Here is a 15,523-nt window from a genome sequence, read left to right as displayed (position 1 = left end):
GTGTCCTCAATTCTGCTCTATCTTCATGAAAGATCAAATAAAGGCTCTTGTGATACTGCATGGTTTGTACTGTTTTCCATGTGCTCCCAGATCTTTCAAGCAAGTAGCATGGTCATGAAAGTTCTGTTTGAAAAGAAACAAACATTTACTGTCATTGTTATGCAAATAAACTTACATTAAAGCTAACAAGAAAGCACACTCGTTCTGTCTTTAAACTGATAAAAGAAACCCCAATAATATGGGGCATGCAAAAATTGAGATAAAACTCAGTTTTGCTCCTCTCCACGGAAATCTTTAATAAAAGGCGAAATATTTGTTAGTTCTGAAGAGAAACCAGAGCATGACCAAGATTCCACCTGTCGCCTGAGTGCCATGCCAGCAGTTCTCATTCAGCTCAAAGTGAGCACCCAATTTGAATGAAAGAAAGCAGATTTCTCACCAGGCTTCCCCTTGCTATAAACATGGTTTGTACTCTTTTCCATGTGCTCCCAGATCTTTCAAACAATTAGTGTGGTCAAGAAAGTTCTGTTTGAAAAGAAACAAACATTTACTGTCATTTCTATGCAAATGAGCTTACATTAAAGCACACTCGTTCTATCTTTAAACCGATAAAATAAAACCCCAATAAGATGGGGCATGCAAAAATTGAGATAAAACTCAGTTTTGCTCCTCTCCACGGAAATCTTTAGTAAAAGGCGAAAGATTTGTTCGTTCTGAAGAGAAACCAGAGCATGACCAAGATTCTACCTGTCGCCTGAGTGCCATGCCAGCAGTCCTCATTCAGCTCAAAGTGAGCACCCAATTTGAAAGAAAGAAAGCAGATTTCTCACCAGGCTTCCCCTTGCTATAAACATGGTTTGTACTCTTTTCCATGTGCTCCCAGATCTTTCAAGCAATTAGTATGGTCAAGAAAGTTCTGCTTGAAAAGAAACAGACATTTATTGTCATTGTTATGCAAATAAACTTACATTAAAGCTAACAAGAAAGCACACTCGTTCTGTCTTTAATCTGATAAAAGAAACCCCAATAATATGGGGCATGCAAAAATTGAGATAAAGCTCAGTTTTGCTCCTCTCCACAGAAATCTTTAGTAAAAGGCGAAAGATTTGTTCGTTCTGAAGAGAAACCAGAGCATGACCAAGATTCCACCTGTCGCCTGAGTGCCGTGCCAGCAGTCCTCATTCAGATCAAAGTGAGCGCCCAATTTGAAAGAAAGCAGATTTCTCACCTGTCTTCTCCTTGCTATAAGCATGGTTTGTACTGTATTCCATGTGCTCCCAGATCTTTCAATCAAGTAGCATGGTCAAGAAAGTTCTGTTTGAAAAGAAACAAACATTTACTGTCATTTCTATGCAAATGAGCTTACATTAAAGCACACTCATTCTATCTTTAAACCGATAAAAGAAACCCCAAAAAGATGGGGCATGCAAAAATTGAGATAAAACTCGGTTTTGCTCCTCTCCACGGAAATCTTTAGTAAAAGGCGAAAGATTTGTTCGTTCTGAAGAGAAACCAGAGCATGACCAAGATTTTTATCTGAAAATATGTGTTCTCCCTGCAGTTGTTGTCCCCAGATGAGAGTTCCTTTGTGCTGACTCAGTTGAATCTCCTTTACTTGACAGGGGGATGCTCGAGCAGCGACCCTCCCCAGCTCTAGCCCAACTCCTACTTACCTGCCAGGTGAGATACTATGATCATGAAGGTGCTTCTCCCAAGGCAACCCATTGCACTCTGGGTGTGCTGCTTCTGCGATTTCCCCAAATGTGGGAAACTTGACTGCATAATTTGTGTTTCCCCTGGTCGGCTCTCGTATAATTCAGATCTCTTTGTCTCAGGTCTCTCTCCAGCCTAGTTTGCTGTCTGTTTCCACTTCTCTTTTCTTGAGCCGCTCCCTTCTATGCCCTTGCGCACTATCCTGACTTCTCCCGTCTGCTTACTTCGTGCCTTCCAACGCACAATGCAAACTACAGGTAGTGCTGCAGGGCCCACACCCTTTTACTTGCCTTACAGAGCGTCTCTGGAGCAGTTACAGTGCCCAGCTGCTGCAAGAAATCAGCTTGAATGCTTCAGGGGCTGGGGCATAGCCAACATGAGCCCCACACCGAAGGAGGGTGGAGGTGTGTAATGCGAACTAGGGGTCATCCAAGTGCCGCAAAAGGCCGCCATGCCCTGCACGCCCCTTGTCTCTTTTCATATGCAGACGAGGGTTGAAGCCAACTTTGACCCACTGTTTGGATGACATCACCATATGCAAATCCATCTGCTGCAGGCCTTCCCCCAGGAATGCTTGCACTAGTTGTTGCATTTGGTTTGTTGTTTGGGGGTGCTTCAGTATTAGGCAGCCTTCTGCCCTCCCATGTTCATCTGAAAATATGTGTTCTCCCTGCAGTTGTTGTCCCCAGATGAGAGTTCCCTTGTGCTGCCTCAGTTGAATCTCCTTTACTTGACAGAGATGTGCCTGAGCAGCGGCCCTCCCCAGCCCTATCCCAAATCATACTTATTTTGCATAGGCGATACCATGGTCATGAAGATTGTTCTCCCAGTGTGAGGTTCATTCATTGCATTCTGGGTATGCTGACCCCTGTGATTTCCCCAAATGTGGGAAACTCGACTGCATTATTTGTGGTAGTGGGGGACTGTGTTTGTGCTTTCCTCTGGTCAGCTCTGGTAAAAATCAGATTTCTTTATCTCAGATCTTCCTCTAGCCTTGTTCTTCTTTCGAGAGTTCCCTTGTGCTGCCTCAGTTGGATCTCTTTCACTTGACAGGGGGGTACCCGAGCAGCGACCCTCCCCAGCTCTAGCCCAACTCCTACTTACCTGCCAGGTGAGATACTATGATCATGAAGGTGCTTCTCCCAGGGCAAGGCTCACCCATTGCACTCTGGTTGTGCTGCCCCTGCGATTTCCCCAAATGTGGGAAACTTGACTGCATAATTTGTGTTTCCCTTGGTCGGCTCTCGTATAATTCAGATCTCTTTGTCTCAGGTCTCTCTCCAGCCTAGTTTGCTGTCTGTTTCCACTTCTCTTTTCTTGAGCCGCTCCCTTCTATGCCCTTGCGCACTATCCTGACTTCTCCCGTCTGCTTACTTCGTGCCTTCCAACGCACAATGCAAACTACAGGTAGTGCTGCAGGGCCCACACCCTTTTACTTGCCGTACAGAGCAGCTCTGGAGCAGTTACAGTGCCCAGCTGCTGCAAGAAATCTGCTTGAATGCTTCAGGGGCTGGGGCATAGCCAACATGAGCCCCACACCGAAGGAGGGTGGAGGTGTGTAATGCGAACTAGGGGTCAGCCAAGCGCCGCAAAAGGCCGCCATGCCCTGCACGCCCCTTTTCTCTTTTCATATGCAGACGAGGGTTGAAGCCAACTTTGACCCACTGCTTGGATGGCATCACCATATGCAAATCCATCTGCTGCAGGCCTTCCCCCAGGAATGCTTGCACTAGTTGTTGCATTTGGTTTGTTGTTTGGGGGTGCTTCAGTATTAGGCAGCCTTCTGCCCTCCCATGTTCATCTGAAAATATGTGTTCTCCCTGCAGTTGTTGTCCCCAGATGAGAGTTCCCTTGTGCTGCCTCAGTTGAATCTCCTTTACTTGACAGAGATGCGCCTGAGCAGCGGCCCTCCCCAGCCCTATCCCAAATCATACTTATTTTGCATAGGAGAGACCATGGTCTTGAAGATTGTTCTCCCAGGGTAAGGTTCATTCATTGCATTCTGGGTATGCTGACCCCTGTGATTTCCCCAAATGTGGGAAACTCAACTGCATTATTTGTGGTAGTGGGGGACTGTGTTTGTGCTTTCCTCTGGTCAGCTCTGGTAAAAGTCAGATTTATTTGTTTCAGATCTTCCTCTAGCCTTGTTCTTCTTTCGAGAGTTCCCTTGTGCTGCCTCAGTTGGATCTCCTTCACTTGACAGGGGTGTGCCCGAGCAGCGACCCTCCCCAGCTCTAGCCCAACTTCTACTTACCTGCCAGGTGAGATACTATAATCATGAAGGTGCTTCTCCCAGGGCAAGGCTCACCCATTGCACTCTGGATGTGCTGCCCCTGCGATTTCCCCAAATGTGGGAAACTTGACTGCATAATTTGTGTTTCCCCTGGTCGGCTCTCGTATAATTCAGATCTCTTTGTCTCAGGTCTCTCTCCAGCCTAGTTTGCTGTCTGTTTCCACTTCTCTTTTCTTAAGCCGCTCCATTCTATGGCCTTGCGCACTATCCTGACTTCTCCCGTCTGCTTACTTTGTGCCTTCCAATACACAATGCAAACTACAGGTAGTGCTGCAGGGCCCACACCCTTTTACTTGCCGTACAGAGCAGCTCTGGAGCTGTTACAGTGCCCAGCTACTGCAAGAAATCAGCTTGAATGCTTCAGGGGCTGGGACATAGCCAACATGAGCCCCACACCGAAGGAGAATGGAGGTGTTTAATGCGAACTAGGGGTCATCCAAGCGCCGCAAAAGGCCGCCATGCCCTGCACGCCCCTTTTCTCTTTTCATATGCAGACGAGGGTTGAAGCCAACTTTGACCCACTGCTTGGATGACATCACCATATGCAAATCCATCTGCTGCAGGCCTTCCCCCAGGAATGCTTGCACTAGTTGTTGCATTTGGTTTGTTGTTTGGGGGTGCTTCAGTATTAGGCAGCCTTCTGCCCTCCCATGTTCATCTGAAAATATGTGTTCTCCCTGCAGTTGTTGTCCCCAGATGAGAGTTCCCTTATGCTGCCTCAGTTGAATCTCCTTTACTTGACAGAGATGTGCCTGAGCAGCGGCCCTCCCCAGCCCTATCCCAAATCATACTTATTTTGCATAGGAGATACCATGGTCATGAAGATTATTCTCCCAGTGTGAGGTTCATTCATTGCATTCTGGGTATGCTGACCCCTGTGATTTCCCCAAATGTGGGAAACTCGACAGCATTATTTGTGGTAGTGGGGGACTGTGTTTGTGTTTTCCTCTGGTCAGCTCTGGTAAAAGTCAGATTTCTTTGTCTCAGATCTTCCTCTAGCCTTGTTCTCCTTTCGAGAATTCCCTTGTGCTGCCTCAGTTGGATCTCCTTCACTTGACAGGGGGGTACCCGAGCAGCGACCCTCCCCAGCTCTAGCCCAACTCCTACTTACCTGCCAGGTGAGATACTATGATCACGTAGGTGCTTCTCCCAGGGCAAGGCTCACCCATTGAACTCTGGGTGTGCTGCTCCTGCGATTTCCCCAAATGTGGGAAACTTGACTGCATAATTTGTGTTTCCCCTGGTCGGCTCTCGTATAATTCAGATCTCTTTGTCTCATGTCTCTCTCCAGCCTAGTTTGCTGTCTGTTTCCACTTCTCTTTTCTTAAGCCGCTCCATTCTATGGCCTTGCGCACTATCCTTACTTCTCCCGTCTGCTTACTTTGTGCCTTCCAATGCACAATGCAAACTACAGGTAGTGCTGCAGGGCCCACACCCTTTTACTTGCCGTACAGAGCAGCTCTGGAGCTGTTACAGTGCCCAGCTACTGCAAGAAATCAGCTTGAATGCTTCAGGGGCTGGGGCATAGCCAACATGAGCCCCACACCGAAGGAGGGTGGAGGTGTTTAATGCGAACTAGGGGTCATCCAAGCGCCGCAAAAGGCCGCCATGCCCTGCACGCCCCTTTTCTCTTTTCATATGCAGACAAGGGTTGAAGCCAACTTTGACCCACTGCTTGGATGACATCACCATATGCAAATCCATCTGCTGCAGGCCTTCCCCCAGGAATGCTTGCACTAGTTGTTGCATTTGGTTTGTTGTTTGGGGGTGCTTCAGTATTAGGCAGCCTTCTGCCCTCCCATGTTCATCTGAAAATATGTGTTCTCCCTGCAGTTGTTGTCCCCAGTGAGAGTTCCCTTATGCTGCCTCAGTTGAATCTCCTTTAATTGACAGAGATGTGCCTGAGCAGCGGCCCTCCCCAGCCCTATCCCAAATCATACTTATTTTGCATAGGAGATACCATGGTCATGAAGATTATTCTCCCAGTGTGAGGTTCATTCATTGCATTCTGGGTATGCTGACCCCTGTGATTTCCCCAAATGTGGGAAACTCGACAGCATTATTTGTGGTAGTGGGGGACTGTGTTTGTGTTTTCCTCTGGTCAGCTCTGGTAAAAGTCAGATTTCTTTGTCTCAGATCTTCCTCTAGCCTTGTTCTTCTTTCGAGAATTCCCTTGTGCTGCCTCAGTTGGATCTCCTTCACTTGACAGGGGGGTACCCGAGCAGCGACCCTCCCCAGTTCTAGCCCAACTCCTACTTACCTGCCAGGTGAGATACTATGATCACGTAGGTGCTTCTCCCAGGGCAAGGCTCACCCATTGCACTCTGGGTGTGCTGCTCCTGCGATTTCCCCAAATGTGGGAAACTTGACTGCATAATTTGTGTTTCCCCTGGTCGGCTCTCGTATACTTCAGATCTCTTTGTCTCAGGTCTCTCTCCAGCCTAGTTTGCCGTCTGTTTCCACTTCTCTTTTCTTAAGTGCCTTCCAATGCACAATGCAAACTACAGGTAGTGCTGCAGGGCCCACACCCTTTTACTTGCCGTACAGAGCAGCTCTGGAGCTGTTACAGTGCCAAGCTGCTGCAAGAAATCAGCTTGAATGCTTCAGGGGCTGGGGCATAGCCAACATGAGCCCCACACCGAAGGAGGGTGGGGGTGTTTAATGCGAACTAAGGGTCATCCAACGCCGCAAAAGGCCGCCATGCCCTGCATACCCCTTTTCTCTTTTCATATGCAGATGAGGGTTCCAGCCAACTTTGGCCCACTGCTTGGATGACATCACCGTATGCAAATCCGTCTTCTGCAGAACTTCCCCCAGGAATGCTTGTACTAGTTGTTGCATTTGGTTTGTTGTTTGGGGGTGCTTCAGTATTAGGCAGCCTTCTGCCCTCCCATGTTCATCTGAAAATATGTGTTCTCCCTGCAGTTGTTGTCCCCAGATGGGAGTTCCCTTGTGCTGCCTCAGTTGAATCTCCTTTACTTGACAGAGATGTGCCTGAGCAGCGGCCCTCCCCAGCCCTATCCCAAATCATACTTATTTTGCATAGGAGATACCATGGTCATGAAGATTGTTCTCCGAGGGTGAGGTTCATTCATTGCATTTTGGGTATGCTGACCCCTGTGATTTCCCCAAATGTGGGAAACTCGACTGCATTATTTGTGGAGGTGGGGGACTGTGTTTGTGCTTTCCTCTGGTCAGCTCTGGTAAAAGTCAGATTTCTTTGTCTCAGATTTTCCTCTAGCCTTGTTCTTCTTTCGAGAGTTCCCTTGTGCTGCCTCAGTTGGATCTCCTTCACTTGACAGGGGGGTACCCGAGCAGCAACCCTCCCCAGCTCTAGCCCAACTCCTACTTACCTGCCAGGTGAGATACTATGATCATGAAGGTGCTTCTCCCAGGGCAAGGCTCACCCATTGCACTCTGGGTGTGCTGCTCCTGCGATTTCCCCAAATGTGGGACACTTGACTGCATAATTTGTGTTTCCCCTGGTCGGCTCTCATATAATTTAGATCTCTTTGTCTCAGGTCCCTCTCCAGCCTAGTTTGCTGCCTGTTTCCACTTCTCTTTTCTTGAGCCGCTCCCTTCTATGCCCTTGTGCACTATCCTGACTTCCCCGTCTGCTTACTTTGTGCCTTCCAACGCACAATGCAAAATACAGGTAGTGCTGCAGGGCCCACACCCTTTTACTTGCTTTACAGAGCAGCTCTGGAGCTGTTACAGTGCCCAGCTGCTGCAAGAAATCAGCTTGAATGCTTCAGGGGCTTGGGCATAGCCAACATGAGCCCCACACGGAAGGAGGGTGGAGGTGTTTAATGCGAACTAGGGGTCATCCAAGCGCCGCAAAAGGCCGCCATGCCCTGCACACCCCTTTTTTATTTTCATATGCAGACGAGGGTTGAAGCCAACTTTGACCCACTGCTTGGATGACATCACCATATGCAAATCCATCTGCTGCAGGCCTTCCCCAAGGAATGCTTGCACTAGTAGTTGCATTTGGTTTGTTTTTTGGGGGTGCTTCAGTATTAGGCAGCCTTCTGCCCTCCCATGTTCATCTGAAAATATGTGTTCTCCCTGCAGTTGTTGTCCCCAGATGAGAGTTCCCTTGTGCTGCCTCAGTTGAATCTCCTTTACTTGACAGAGATGTGCCTGAGCAGCGGCCCTCCCCAGCCCTATCCCAAATCATACTTATTTTGCATAGGAGATACCATGGTCATGAAGATTGTTCTCCCAGGGTGAGGTTCATTCATTGCATTCTGGGTATGCTGACCCCTGTGATTTCCCCAAATGTGGGAAACTCGACTGCATTATTTGTGGTAGTGGGGGACTGTGTTTGTGCTTTCCTCTGGTCAGCTCTGGTAAAGGTCAGATTTCTTTGTCTCAGATCTTCCTCTAGCCTTGTTCTTCTTTCGAGAGTTCCCTTGTGCTGCCTCAGTTGGATCTCCTTCACTTGACAGGGGGTGCCCGAGCAGCAATCCTCCACAGCTCTAGCCCAACTCCTACTTACCTGCCAGGTGAGATACTATGATCTTCACTGTTAGGGCAATCAGGATGTGGAATTCCCTGCCAGGGAAGGTGGTAATGGCGGACTCTGTAATTGGATTTAAAAAAGGAATGGATACATTTCTGAATGAAAAAGCTATCCAAGGTTATAATACTTAAAATATCAACATGGTTAATCCGGGGGTAACATGAGTTATAGTAGCTAACTAGTCATAAAACATTATTCAGCAAGTATGTAGAATCATCACAACTTAAAACAGGTTGAACACGATGGGCAATTTGCCTCTATTCAACCTCAAAAACTATGTTACTATATGTTACTATATTACTATGTTACTGTAGTATACAGAACACCACAATGTAATGAGCAGTGATAGTGAGCACTGATGAGGATACTAAAACTGACACTGAGCAGCAAGATGCAGCACTGGACTATTAGTAATGTACTGTAGTATGCTGAGCACCACAATGCAGCACAAGACAATGAGCAGTGATACTGAGCACTGATGAGGATACTACTGAGAACTGACACTGAGCAGGAGAGACACACTACTAGTATTACTGAGCAGCAATAAGTAACCACTGATACTGAGCACTGATATGGAGATTTCCACTGAGAGAACATAGCCACGTCCTCTCCGCTCTCTCTTCAATGCACGAGTAAAAATGGCGGCAACGCGCAGCTCTTTATATGGAATCCGAATCTCGCGAGAATCCGACAGCGGGATGATGACATTTTCCCTTGTTCAGGTTTTCCGAGTCAGGCGGGAACAACCGAGCCTGCCTCGGACCAGTGTAAACCACGTGGAGTTCGTCGGGAATTCGGTTCTCGGAGAACCGAACCCGCTCCTCTATATATACTATATTACTATGTTACTGTAGTATACAGAACACCACAATGCAATGAGCAGTGATAGTGAGCACTGATGAGGATACTAGAACTGACACTGAGCAGCAAGATGCAGCACTGGACTATTAGTAATGTACTGTAGTATGCTGAGCACCACAATGCAGCACAAGACAATGAGCAGTGATACTGAGCACTGATGAGGATACTACTGAGAACTGACACTGAGCAGGAGAGACACACTACTAGTATTACTGAGCAGCAATAAGTAACCACTGATACTGAGCACTGATATTGAGATTTCCACTGAGAGAACATAGCCACGTCCTCTCCGCTCTCTCTTCAATGCACGAGTAAAAATGGCAGCAACGCGCAGCTCTTTATATGGAATCCGAATCTCGCGAGAATCCGACAGCGGGATGATGACATTTTCCCTTGTTCAGGTTTTCCGAGTCAGGCGGGAACAACCGAGCCTGCCTCGGACCAGTGTTAACCACGTGGAGTTCGTGGGGAATTCGGTTCTCGGAGAACCGAACCCGCTCCTCTCTACCTTATACCCATCAATTTTTTTATTTTCAGTCTAAGCCCCTGCAGTTTTCTGTAAGCATCTGCTTCGCTATGATGATCAACAAGTCACAAGGGCAAACACTCAGGGCTTGAGGCGTAGATCTTAGGACCAGCTGCTACAAGCATGGCAGAGGTGTCACTATCACTGGTGAGACCCAGAGAGGTGGCGAGGGAGATTGTAATGCAGTGCGCGCAGATAAACAGCGCAATGGTAAAAAGGAGGCATGGTTTCATAGGTAGGGGCGTGGCCTGGTGGCCTGAATCTACATTTTGTTGCTCCGGGAGTCCCGGGGGTTGGGGGCTGCACCCGGGGACTAGTGTGTGAGCGGTGCTGGCTCCTGCACAGTGACAGGGCATGGCCACCCAGCATGACGCCTCCCTTCTTGACCATGCTGTAATTGCAGTCGCACTGCAGTTCAGCGTGATCATAAAAAATGGTGTAGGCTCCTGCTGGTGCAGACTGTAGAGAAAAGCTGCTGTGACCACGCCCCCTGTGTCTCCTCCGTTGCAGACCCCATTTTGAAGCCTTGCCCCCTGACTAAGAGAAAAGAATGCCCTTGCGCACTATCCTGACTTCTCCTCCCGTCTGCTTAATTTGTGCCTTCCAACGCACAATGCGAACAACAGGTGGTGCTGCAGGGCCCACACTCTTTTACTTGCCTTACAGAACAGCTCTGGAGCTGTTACAGTGCCCAGCTGCTGCAAGAAATCAGCTTGAATGCTTCAGGGGATGGGGCATGGCCAACATGAGCCCCACACCAAAGGAGGGTGGGGGTGTTTAATGCGAACTAGGGGTCATCCAAGCACTGCAAAAGGCCGCCATGCCCTGCATGCCCCTTTTCTCTTTTCATATGCAGATGAGGGTTCCAGTCAACTTTGGCCCACTGCTTGGATAACATCACCATATGCAAATCCGTCTGCTGCAGACCTTCCCCCAAGAGTGCTTGTACTAGTTGTTGCATATGGTTTGATATTTGATGGTGCTTCAGTATTAGGCAGCCTTCCGCCCTCCCATGTTCATCTGAAAAGATGTGGTCTCCCTGCAGTTGTTGTCCCCAGATGAGAGTTCCCTTGTGCTGCCTCAGTTGAATCTCCTTTACTTGACAGAGATGTGCCTGAGCAGTGGCCCTCACCAGCCCTATCCCAAATCATACTTATTTTGCATAGGAGATACCATGGTCATGAAGATTGTTCTCCCAGGGTGAGGTTCATTCATTGCATTCTGGGTATGCTGACCCCTGTGATTTTCCCAAATGTGGGAAACTCGACTGCATTATTTGTGGTAGTGGGGGACTGTGTTTGTGCTTTCCTCTGGTCAGCTCTGGTAAAAGTCAGATTTCTTTGTCTCAGATCTTCCTCTAGCCTTGTTCTTCTTTCGAGAGTTCCCTGGTGCTGCCTCAGTTGGATCTCCTTCACTTCACAGGGGGGAACCCGAGCAGCGACCCTCCCCAGCTCTAGCCCAACTCCTACTTACCTGCCAGGTGAGATACTATGATCATGAAGGTGTTTCTCCCAGGGCAAGGCTCACCCATTGCACTCTGGGTGTGCTGCCCCTGCGATTTCCCCAAAAGTGGGAAACTTGACTGCATAATTTGTGTTTCCCCTGGTCGGCTCTCGTATAATTCAGATCTCTTTGTCTCAGGTCTATCTCCAGCCTAGTTTGCTGTCTGTTTCCACTTCTCTTTTCTTCAGCTGCTCCCTTCTATACCCTTGTGCACTATCCTGACTTCTCCTCCAGTCTGCTTACTTTGTGCCTTCCAATGCACAATGCAAACTACAGGAAGTGATGCAGGGCCCACACCCTTTTACTTGCCTTACAGAGCAGCTCTGGAGCTGTTACAGTGCCCAGCTGCTGCAAGAAATCAGCTTGAATGCTTCAGGGGATGGGGCATGGCCAACATGAGCCCCACACCAAAGGAGGGTGGAGGTGTTTAATGCGAACTAGGGGTCATCCAAGCACCGCAAAAGGCCGCCATGCCCTGCACGCCCATTTTCTCTTTTCATATGCAGATGAGGGTTGAAGCCAACTTTGACCCACTGCTTGGATGACATCACCGTATGCAAATCCGTCTTCTGCAGAACTTCCCCCAGGAATGCTTGCACTAGTTGTTGCATTTGGTTTGTTGTTTGGGGGTGCTTCAGTATTAGGCAGCCTTCTGCCCTCCCATGTTCATCTGAAAATATGTGTTCTCCCTGCAGTTGTTGTCCCCAGATGAGAGTTCCCTTGTGCTGCCTCAGTTGAATCTCCTTTACTTGACAGAGATGTGCATGAGCAGCGGCCCTCCCCAGCCCTATTCCAAATCATACTTATTTTGCATAGGAGATACCATGGTCATGAAGATTGTTCTCCCAGGGTGAGGTTCATTCATTGCATTTTGGGTATGCTGACCCCTGTGATTTCCCCAAATGTGGGAAACTTGACTGCATTATTTGTGGTAGTGGGGGACTGTGTTTGTGCTTTCCTCTGGTCAGCTCTGGTAAAAGTCAGATTTCTTTGTCTCAGATTTTCCTCTATTTCTTTCGAGAGTTCCCTTGTGCTGCCTCAGTTGGATCTCCTTCACTTTACAGGGGGGTACCCGAGCAGCGACCCTCCCCAGCTCTAGCCCAACTCCTACTTACCTGCCAGGTGAGATACTATGATCATGAAGGTGCTTCTCCCAGGGAAAGGCTCACCCATTGCACTCTGGGTGTGCTGCCCCTGCGATTTCCCCAAATGTGGGACACTTGACTGCATAATTTGTGTTTCCCTTGGTCGGCTCTCGTATAATTCAGATCTCTTTGTCTCAGGTCTCTCTCCAGCCTAGTTTGCTGTCTGTTTCCACTTCTCTTTTCTTCAGCCGCTCCCTTCTATACCCTTGTGCACTATCCTGACTTCTCCTCCCGTCTGCTTACTTTGTGCCTTCCAATGCACAATGCAAACTACAGGTAGTGCTTCAGGGCCCACACCCTTTTACTTGCCTTACAGAGCAGCTCTGGAGCTGTTACAGTGCCCAGCTGCTGCAAGAAATCAGCTTGAATGCTTCAGGGGATGGGGCATGGCCAACATGAGCCCCACACCAAAGGAGGGTGGGGGTGTTTAATGCGAACTAGGGGTCATCCAAGCACTGCAAAAGGCCGCCATGCCCTGCATGCTCCTTTTCTCTTTTCATATGCAGATGAGGGTTCCAGTCAACTTTGGCCCACTGCTTGGATAACATCACCATATGCAAATCCGTCTGCTGCAGACCTTCCCCCAGGAGTGCTTGTACTAGTTGTTGCATATGGTTTGATATTTGATGGTGCTTCAGTATTAGGCAGCCTTCCGCCCTCCCATGTTCATCTGAAAAGATGTGGTCTCCCTGCAGTTGTTGTCCCCAGATGAGAGTTCCCTTGTGCTGCCTCAGTTGAATCTCCTTTGCTTGACAGAGATGTGCCTGAGCAGCGGCCCTCACCAGCCCTATCCCAAATCATACTTATTTTGCATAGGAGATACCATGGTCATGAAGATTGTTCTCCCAGGGTGAGGTTCATTCATTGCATTCTGGGTATGCTGACCCCTGTGATTTTCCCAAATGTGGGAAACTCGACTGCATTATTTGTGGTAGTGGGGGACTGTGTTTGTGCTTTCCTCTGGTCAGCTCTGGTAAAAGTCAGATTTCTTTGTCTCAGATCTTCCTCTAGCCTTGTTCTTCTTTCGAGAGTTCCCTGGTGCTGCCTCAGTTGGATCTCCTTCACTTCACAGGGGGGAACCCGAGCAGCGACCCTCCCCAGCTCTAGCCCAACTCCTACTTACCTGCCAGGTGAGATACTATGATCATGAAGGTGCTTCTCCCAGGGCAAGGCTCACCCATTGCACTCTGGGTGTGCTGCCCCTGCGATTTCCCCAAATGTGGGAAACTTGACTGCATAATTTGTGTTTCCCCTGGTCGGCTCTCGTATAATTCAGATCTCTTTGTCTCAGGTCTCTCTCCAGCCTAGTTTGCTGTCTGTTTCCACTTCTCTTTTCTTCAGCCGCTCCCTTCTATACCCTTGTGCACTATCCTGACTTCTCCTCCCGTCTGCTTACTTTGTGCCTTCCAATGCACAATGCGAACTACAGGTAGTGCTGCAGGGCCCACACCCTTTTACTTGCCTTACAGAGCAGCTCTGGAGCTGTTACAGTGCCCAGCTGCTGCAAGAAATCAGCTTGAATGCTTCAGGGGCTGGGGCATAGCCAACATGAGCCCCACACCAAAGGAGGGTGGAGGTGTTTAATGCAAACTAGGGGTCAGCCAAGCGCCGCAAAATGCCACCATGCCCTGCACGCCCCTTTTCTCTTTTCATATGCAGACGAGGGTTGAAGCCAACTTTGACCCACTGCTTGGATGACATCACCATATGCAAATCCATCTGCGGCAGGCCTTCCCCCAGGAATGCTTGCACTAGTTGTTGCATTTGGTTTGTTGTTTGGGGGTGCTTCAGTATTAGGCAGCCTTCTGCCCTCCCATGTTCATCTGAAAATATATGTTCTCCCTGCAGTTGTTGTCCCAAGATGAGAGTTCCCTTGTGCTGCCTCAGTTGAATCTCCTTTACTTGACAGAGATGTGCATGAGCAGCGGCCCTCCCCAGCCCTATTCCAAATCATACTTATTTTGCATAGGAGATACCATGGTCATGAAGATTTTTCTCCCAGGGTGAGGTTCATTCATTGCATTTTGGGTATGCTGACCCCTGTGATTTCCCCAAATGTCGGAAACTTGACTGCATTATTTGTGGTAGTGGGAGACTGTGTTTGTGCTTTCCTCTGGTCAGCTCTGGTAAAAGTCAGATTTCTTTGTCTCAGATTTTCCTTTAGCCTTGTTCTTCTTTCGAGAGTTCCCTTGTGCTGCCTCAGTTGGATCTCCTTCACTTTACAGGGGGGTACCCGAGCAGCGACCCTCCCCAGCTCTAGCCCAACTCCTACTTACCTGCCAGGTGAGATACTATGATCATGAAGGTGCTTCTCCCAGGGCAAGGCTCACCCATTGTACTCTGGGTGTGATGCTCCTGCGATTTCCCCAAATGTGGGAATCTTGACTGCATAATTTGTGTTTCCCCTGGTCGGCTCACGTATAATTCAGATCTCTTTGTCTCAGGTCTCTCTCCAGCCTAGTTTTCTGTCTGTTTCCACTTCTCTTTTCTTCAGCCGCTCCCTTCTATACCCTTGTGCACTATCCTGACTTCTCCTCCCATCTGCTTACTTTGTGCCTTCCAATGCACAATGCAAACTACAGGTAGTGCTGCAGGGCCCACACCCTTTTACTTGCCTTACAGAGCAGCTCTGGAGCTGTTACAGTGCCCAGCTGCTGCAAGAAATCAGCTTGAATGCTTCAGGGGCTGGGGCATAGCCAACATGAGCCCCACACCGAAGGAGGGTGGGGGTGTTTAATGCGAACTAAGGGTCATCCAAGCGCCGCAAAAGGCCGCCATGCCCTGCACGCCCCTTTTCTCTTTTCATATGCAGATGAGGGTTGAAGCCAACTTTGACCCACTGCTTGGATGACATCACCGTATGCAAATCCATCTTCTGCAGAACTTCCCCCAGGAATGCTTGCACTAGTTGTTGCATTTGGTTTGTTGTTTGGGGGTGCTTCAGTATTAGGCAGCCT

At 48.7% G+C, this 15,523-nt stretch overlaps 22 non-coding genes and 2 pseudogenes across 22 annotated transcripts; 20 read left to right on the top strand and 4 right to left on the bottom strand.

Annotated features, from left to right (window-relative positions):
* Nucleotides 1-226: 226 nt before the first annotated feature.
* On the bottom strand, nt 227-342 carry LOC135049144 (U5 spliceosomal RNA). Its single transcript, XR_010240911.1, has one exon. It is a non-coding gene; the product is annotated as a U5 spliceosomal RNA (small nuclear RNA).
* Nucleotides 343-617: 275 nt separating this feature from the next.
* On the bottom strand, nt 618-733 carry LOC135049045 (U5 spliceosomal RNA). Its single transcript, XR_010240814.1, has one exon. It is a non-coding gene; the product is annotated as a U5 spliceosomal RNA (small nuclear RNA).
* Nucleotides 734-1,019: 286 nt separating this feature from the next.
* On the bottom strand, nt 1,020-1,135 carry LOC135049065 (U5 spliceosomal RNA). The gene has a single exon (XR_010240834.1). It is a non-coding gene; the product is annotated as a U5 spliceosomal RNA (small nuclear RNA).
* Nucleotides 1,136-1,405: 270 nt separating this feature from the next.
* Nucleotides 1,406-1,521, bottom strand: LOC135049055 (U5 spliceosomal RNA). Its single transcript, XR_010240824.1, has one exon. It is a non-coding gene; the product is annotated as a U5 spliceosomal RNA (small nuclear RNA).
* Nucleotides 1,522-1,665: 144 nt separating this feature from the next.
* LOC135049664 (U1 spliceosomal RNA) lies at nt 1,666-1,822 on the top strand. The gene has a single exon (XR_010241373.1). It is a non-coding gene; the product is annotated as a U1 spliceosomal RNA (small nuclear RNA).
* A 671-nt stretch (nt 1,823-2,493) lies between these two features.
* On the top strand, nt 2,494-2,657 carry LOC135049294 (U1 spliceosomal RNA). Its single transcript, XR_010241056.1, has one exon. It is a non-coding gene; the product is annotated as a U1 spliceosomal RNA (small nuclear RNA).
* A 152-nt stretch (nt 2,658-2,809) lies between these two features.
* On the top strand, nt 2,810-2,972 carry LOC135049527 (U1 spliceosomal RNA). Its single transcript, XR_010241273.1, has one exon. It is a non-coding gene; the product is annotated as a U1 spliceosomal RNA (small nuclear RNA).
* A 671-nt stretch (nt 2,973-3,643) lies between these two features.
* LOC135049231 (U1 spliceosomal RNA) lies at nt 3,644-3,807 on the top strand. The gene has a single exon (XR_010240997.1). It is a non-coding gene; the product is annotated as a U1 spliceosomal RNA (small nuclear RNA).
* A 152-nt stretch (nt 3,808-3,959) lies between these two features.
* LOC135049578 (U1 spliceosomal RNA) lies at nt 3,960-4,122 on the top strand. The gene has a single exon (XR_010241315.1). It is a non-coding gene; the product is annotated as a U1 spliceosomal RNA (small nuclear RNA).
* A 671-nt stretch (nt 4,123-4,793) lies between these two features.
* On the top strand, nt 4,794-4,957 carry LOC135049362 (U1 spliceosomal RNA). The gene has a single exon (XR_010241121.1). It is a non-coding gene; the product is annotated as a U1 spliceosomal RNA (small nuclear RNA).
* Nucleotides 4,958-5,109: 152 nt separating this feature from the next.
* On the top strand, nt 5,110-5,272 carry LOC135049592 (U1 spliceosomal RNA). Its single transcript, XR_010241327.1, has one exon. It is a non-coding gene; the product is annotated as a U1 spliceosomal RNA (small nuclear RNA).
* A 670-nt stretch (nt 5,273-5,942) lies between these two features.
* Nucleotides 5,943-6,106, top strand: LOC135049361 (U1 spliceosomal RNA). The gene has a single exon (XR_010241120.1). It is a non-coding gene; the product is annotated as a U1 spliceosomal RNA (small nuclear RNA).
* Nucleotides 6,107-6,258: 152 nt separating this feature from the next.
* Nucleotides 6,259-6,421, top strand: LOC135049517 (U1 spliceosomal RNA). The gene has a single exon (XR_010241264.1). It is a non-coding gene; the product is annotated as a U1 spliceosomal RNA (small nuclear RNA).
* Nucleotides 6,422-7,035: 614 nt separating this feature from the next.
* On the top strand, nt 7,036-7,199 carry LOC135049249 (U1 spliceosomal RNA). Its single transcript, XR_010241014.1, has one exon. It is a non-coding gene; the product is annotated as a U1 spliceosomal RNA (small nuclear RNA).
* A 152-nt stretch (nt 7,200-7,351) lies between these two features.
* On the top strand, nt 7,352-7,493 carry LOC135049543 (U1 spliceosomal RNA; annotated as a pseudogene).
* Nucleotides 7,494-8,184: 691 nt separating this feature from the next.
* On the top strand, nt 8,185-8,348 carry LOC135049348 (U1 spliceosomal RNA). The gene has a single exon (XR_010241108.1). It is a non-coding gene; the product is annotated as a U1 spliceosomal RNA (small nuclear RNA).
* Nucleotides 8,349-11,067: 2,719 nt separating this feature from the next.
* On the top strand, nt 11,068-11,231 carry LOC135049475 (U1 spliceosomal RNA). Its single transcript, XR_010241228.1, has one exon. It is a non-coding gene; the product is annotated as a U1 spliceosomal RNA (small nuclear RNA).
* A 152-nt stretch (nt 11,232-11,383) lies between these two features.
* LOC135049386 (U1 spliceosomal RNA) lies at nt 11,384-11,546 on the top strand. The gene has a single exon (XR_010241143.1). It is a non-coding gene; the product is annotated as a U1 spliceosomal RNA (small nuclear RNA).
* A 674-nt stretch (nt 11,547-12,220) lies between these two features.
* LOC135049177 (U1 spliceosomal RNA) lies at nt 12,221-12,384 on the top strand. Its single transcript, XR_010240944.1, has one exon. It is a non-coding gene; the product is annotated as a U1 spliceosomal RNA (small nuclear RNA).
* A 144-nt stretch (nt 12,385-12,528) lies between these two features.
* Nucleotides 12,529-12,691, top strand: LOC135049508 (U1 spliceosomal RNA). Its single transcript, XR_010241255.1, has one exon. It is a non-coding gene; the product is annotated as a U1 spliceosomal RNA (small nuclear RNA).
* Nucleotides 12,692-13,365: 674 nt separating this feature from the next.
* LOC135049464 (U1 spliceosomal RNA) lies at nt 13,366-13,529 on the top strand. Its single transcript, XR_010241217.1, has one exon. It is a non-coding gene; the product is annotated as a U1 spliceosomal RNA (small nuclear RNA).
* Nucleotides 13,530-13,681: 152 nt separating this feature from the next.
* LOC135049423 (U1 spliceosomal RNA) lies at nt 13,682-13,844 on the top strand. The gene has a single exon (XR_010241178.1). It is a non-coding gene; the product is annotated as a U1 spliceosomal RNA (small nuclear RNA).
* Nucleotides 13,845-14,518: 674 nt separating this feature from the next.
* Nucleotides 14,519-14,682, top strand: LOC135049366 (U1 spliceosomal RNA). Its single transcript, XR_010241126.1, has one exon. It is a non-coding gene; the product is annotated as a U1 spliceosomal RNA (small nuclear RNA).
* A 152-nt stretch (nt 14,683-14,834) lies between these two features.
* LOC135049634 (U1 spliceosomal RNA) lies at nt 14,835-14,986 on the top strand (annotated as a pseudogene).
* Nucleotides 14,987-15,523: the final 537 nt, after the last annotated feature.

Source organism: Pseudophryne corroboree, unplaced genomic scaffold (genome assembly GCF_028390025.1).
Source record: "Pseudophryne corroboree isolate aPseCor3 unplaced genomic scaffold, aPseCor3.hap2 scaffold_99, whole genome shotgun sequence".
In the NCBI taxonomy this organism is placed as follows: domain Eukaryota; kingdom Metazoa; phylum Chordata; class Amphibia; order Anura; family Myobatrachidae; genus Pseudophryne; species Pseudophryne corroboree.
Note: the sequence above shows the minus strand (reverse complement) of the source record. Positions and strands in the feature narration are given on the sequence as shown.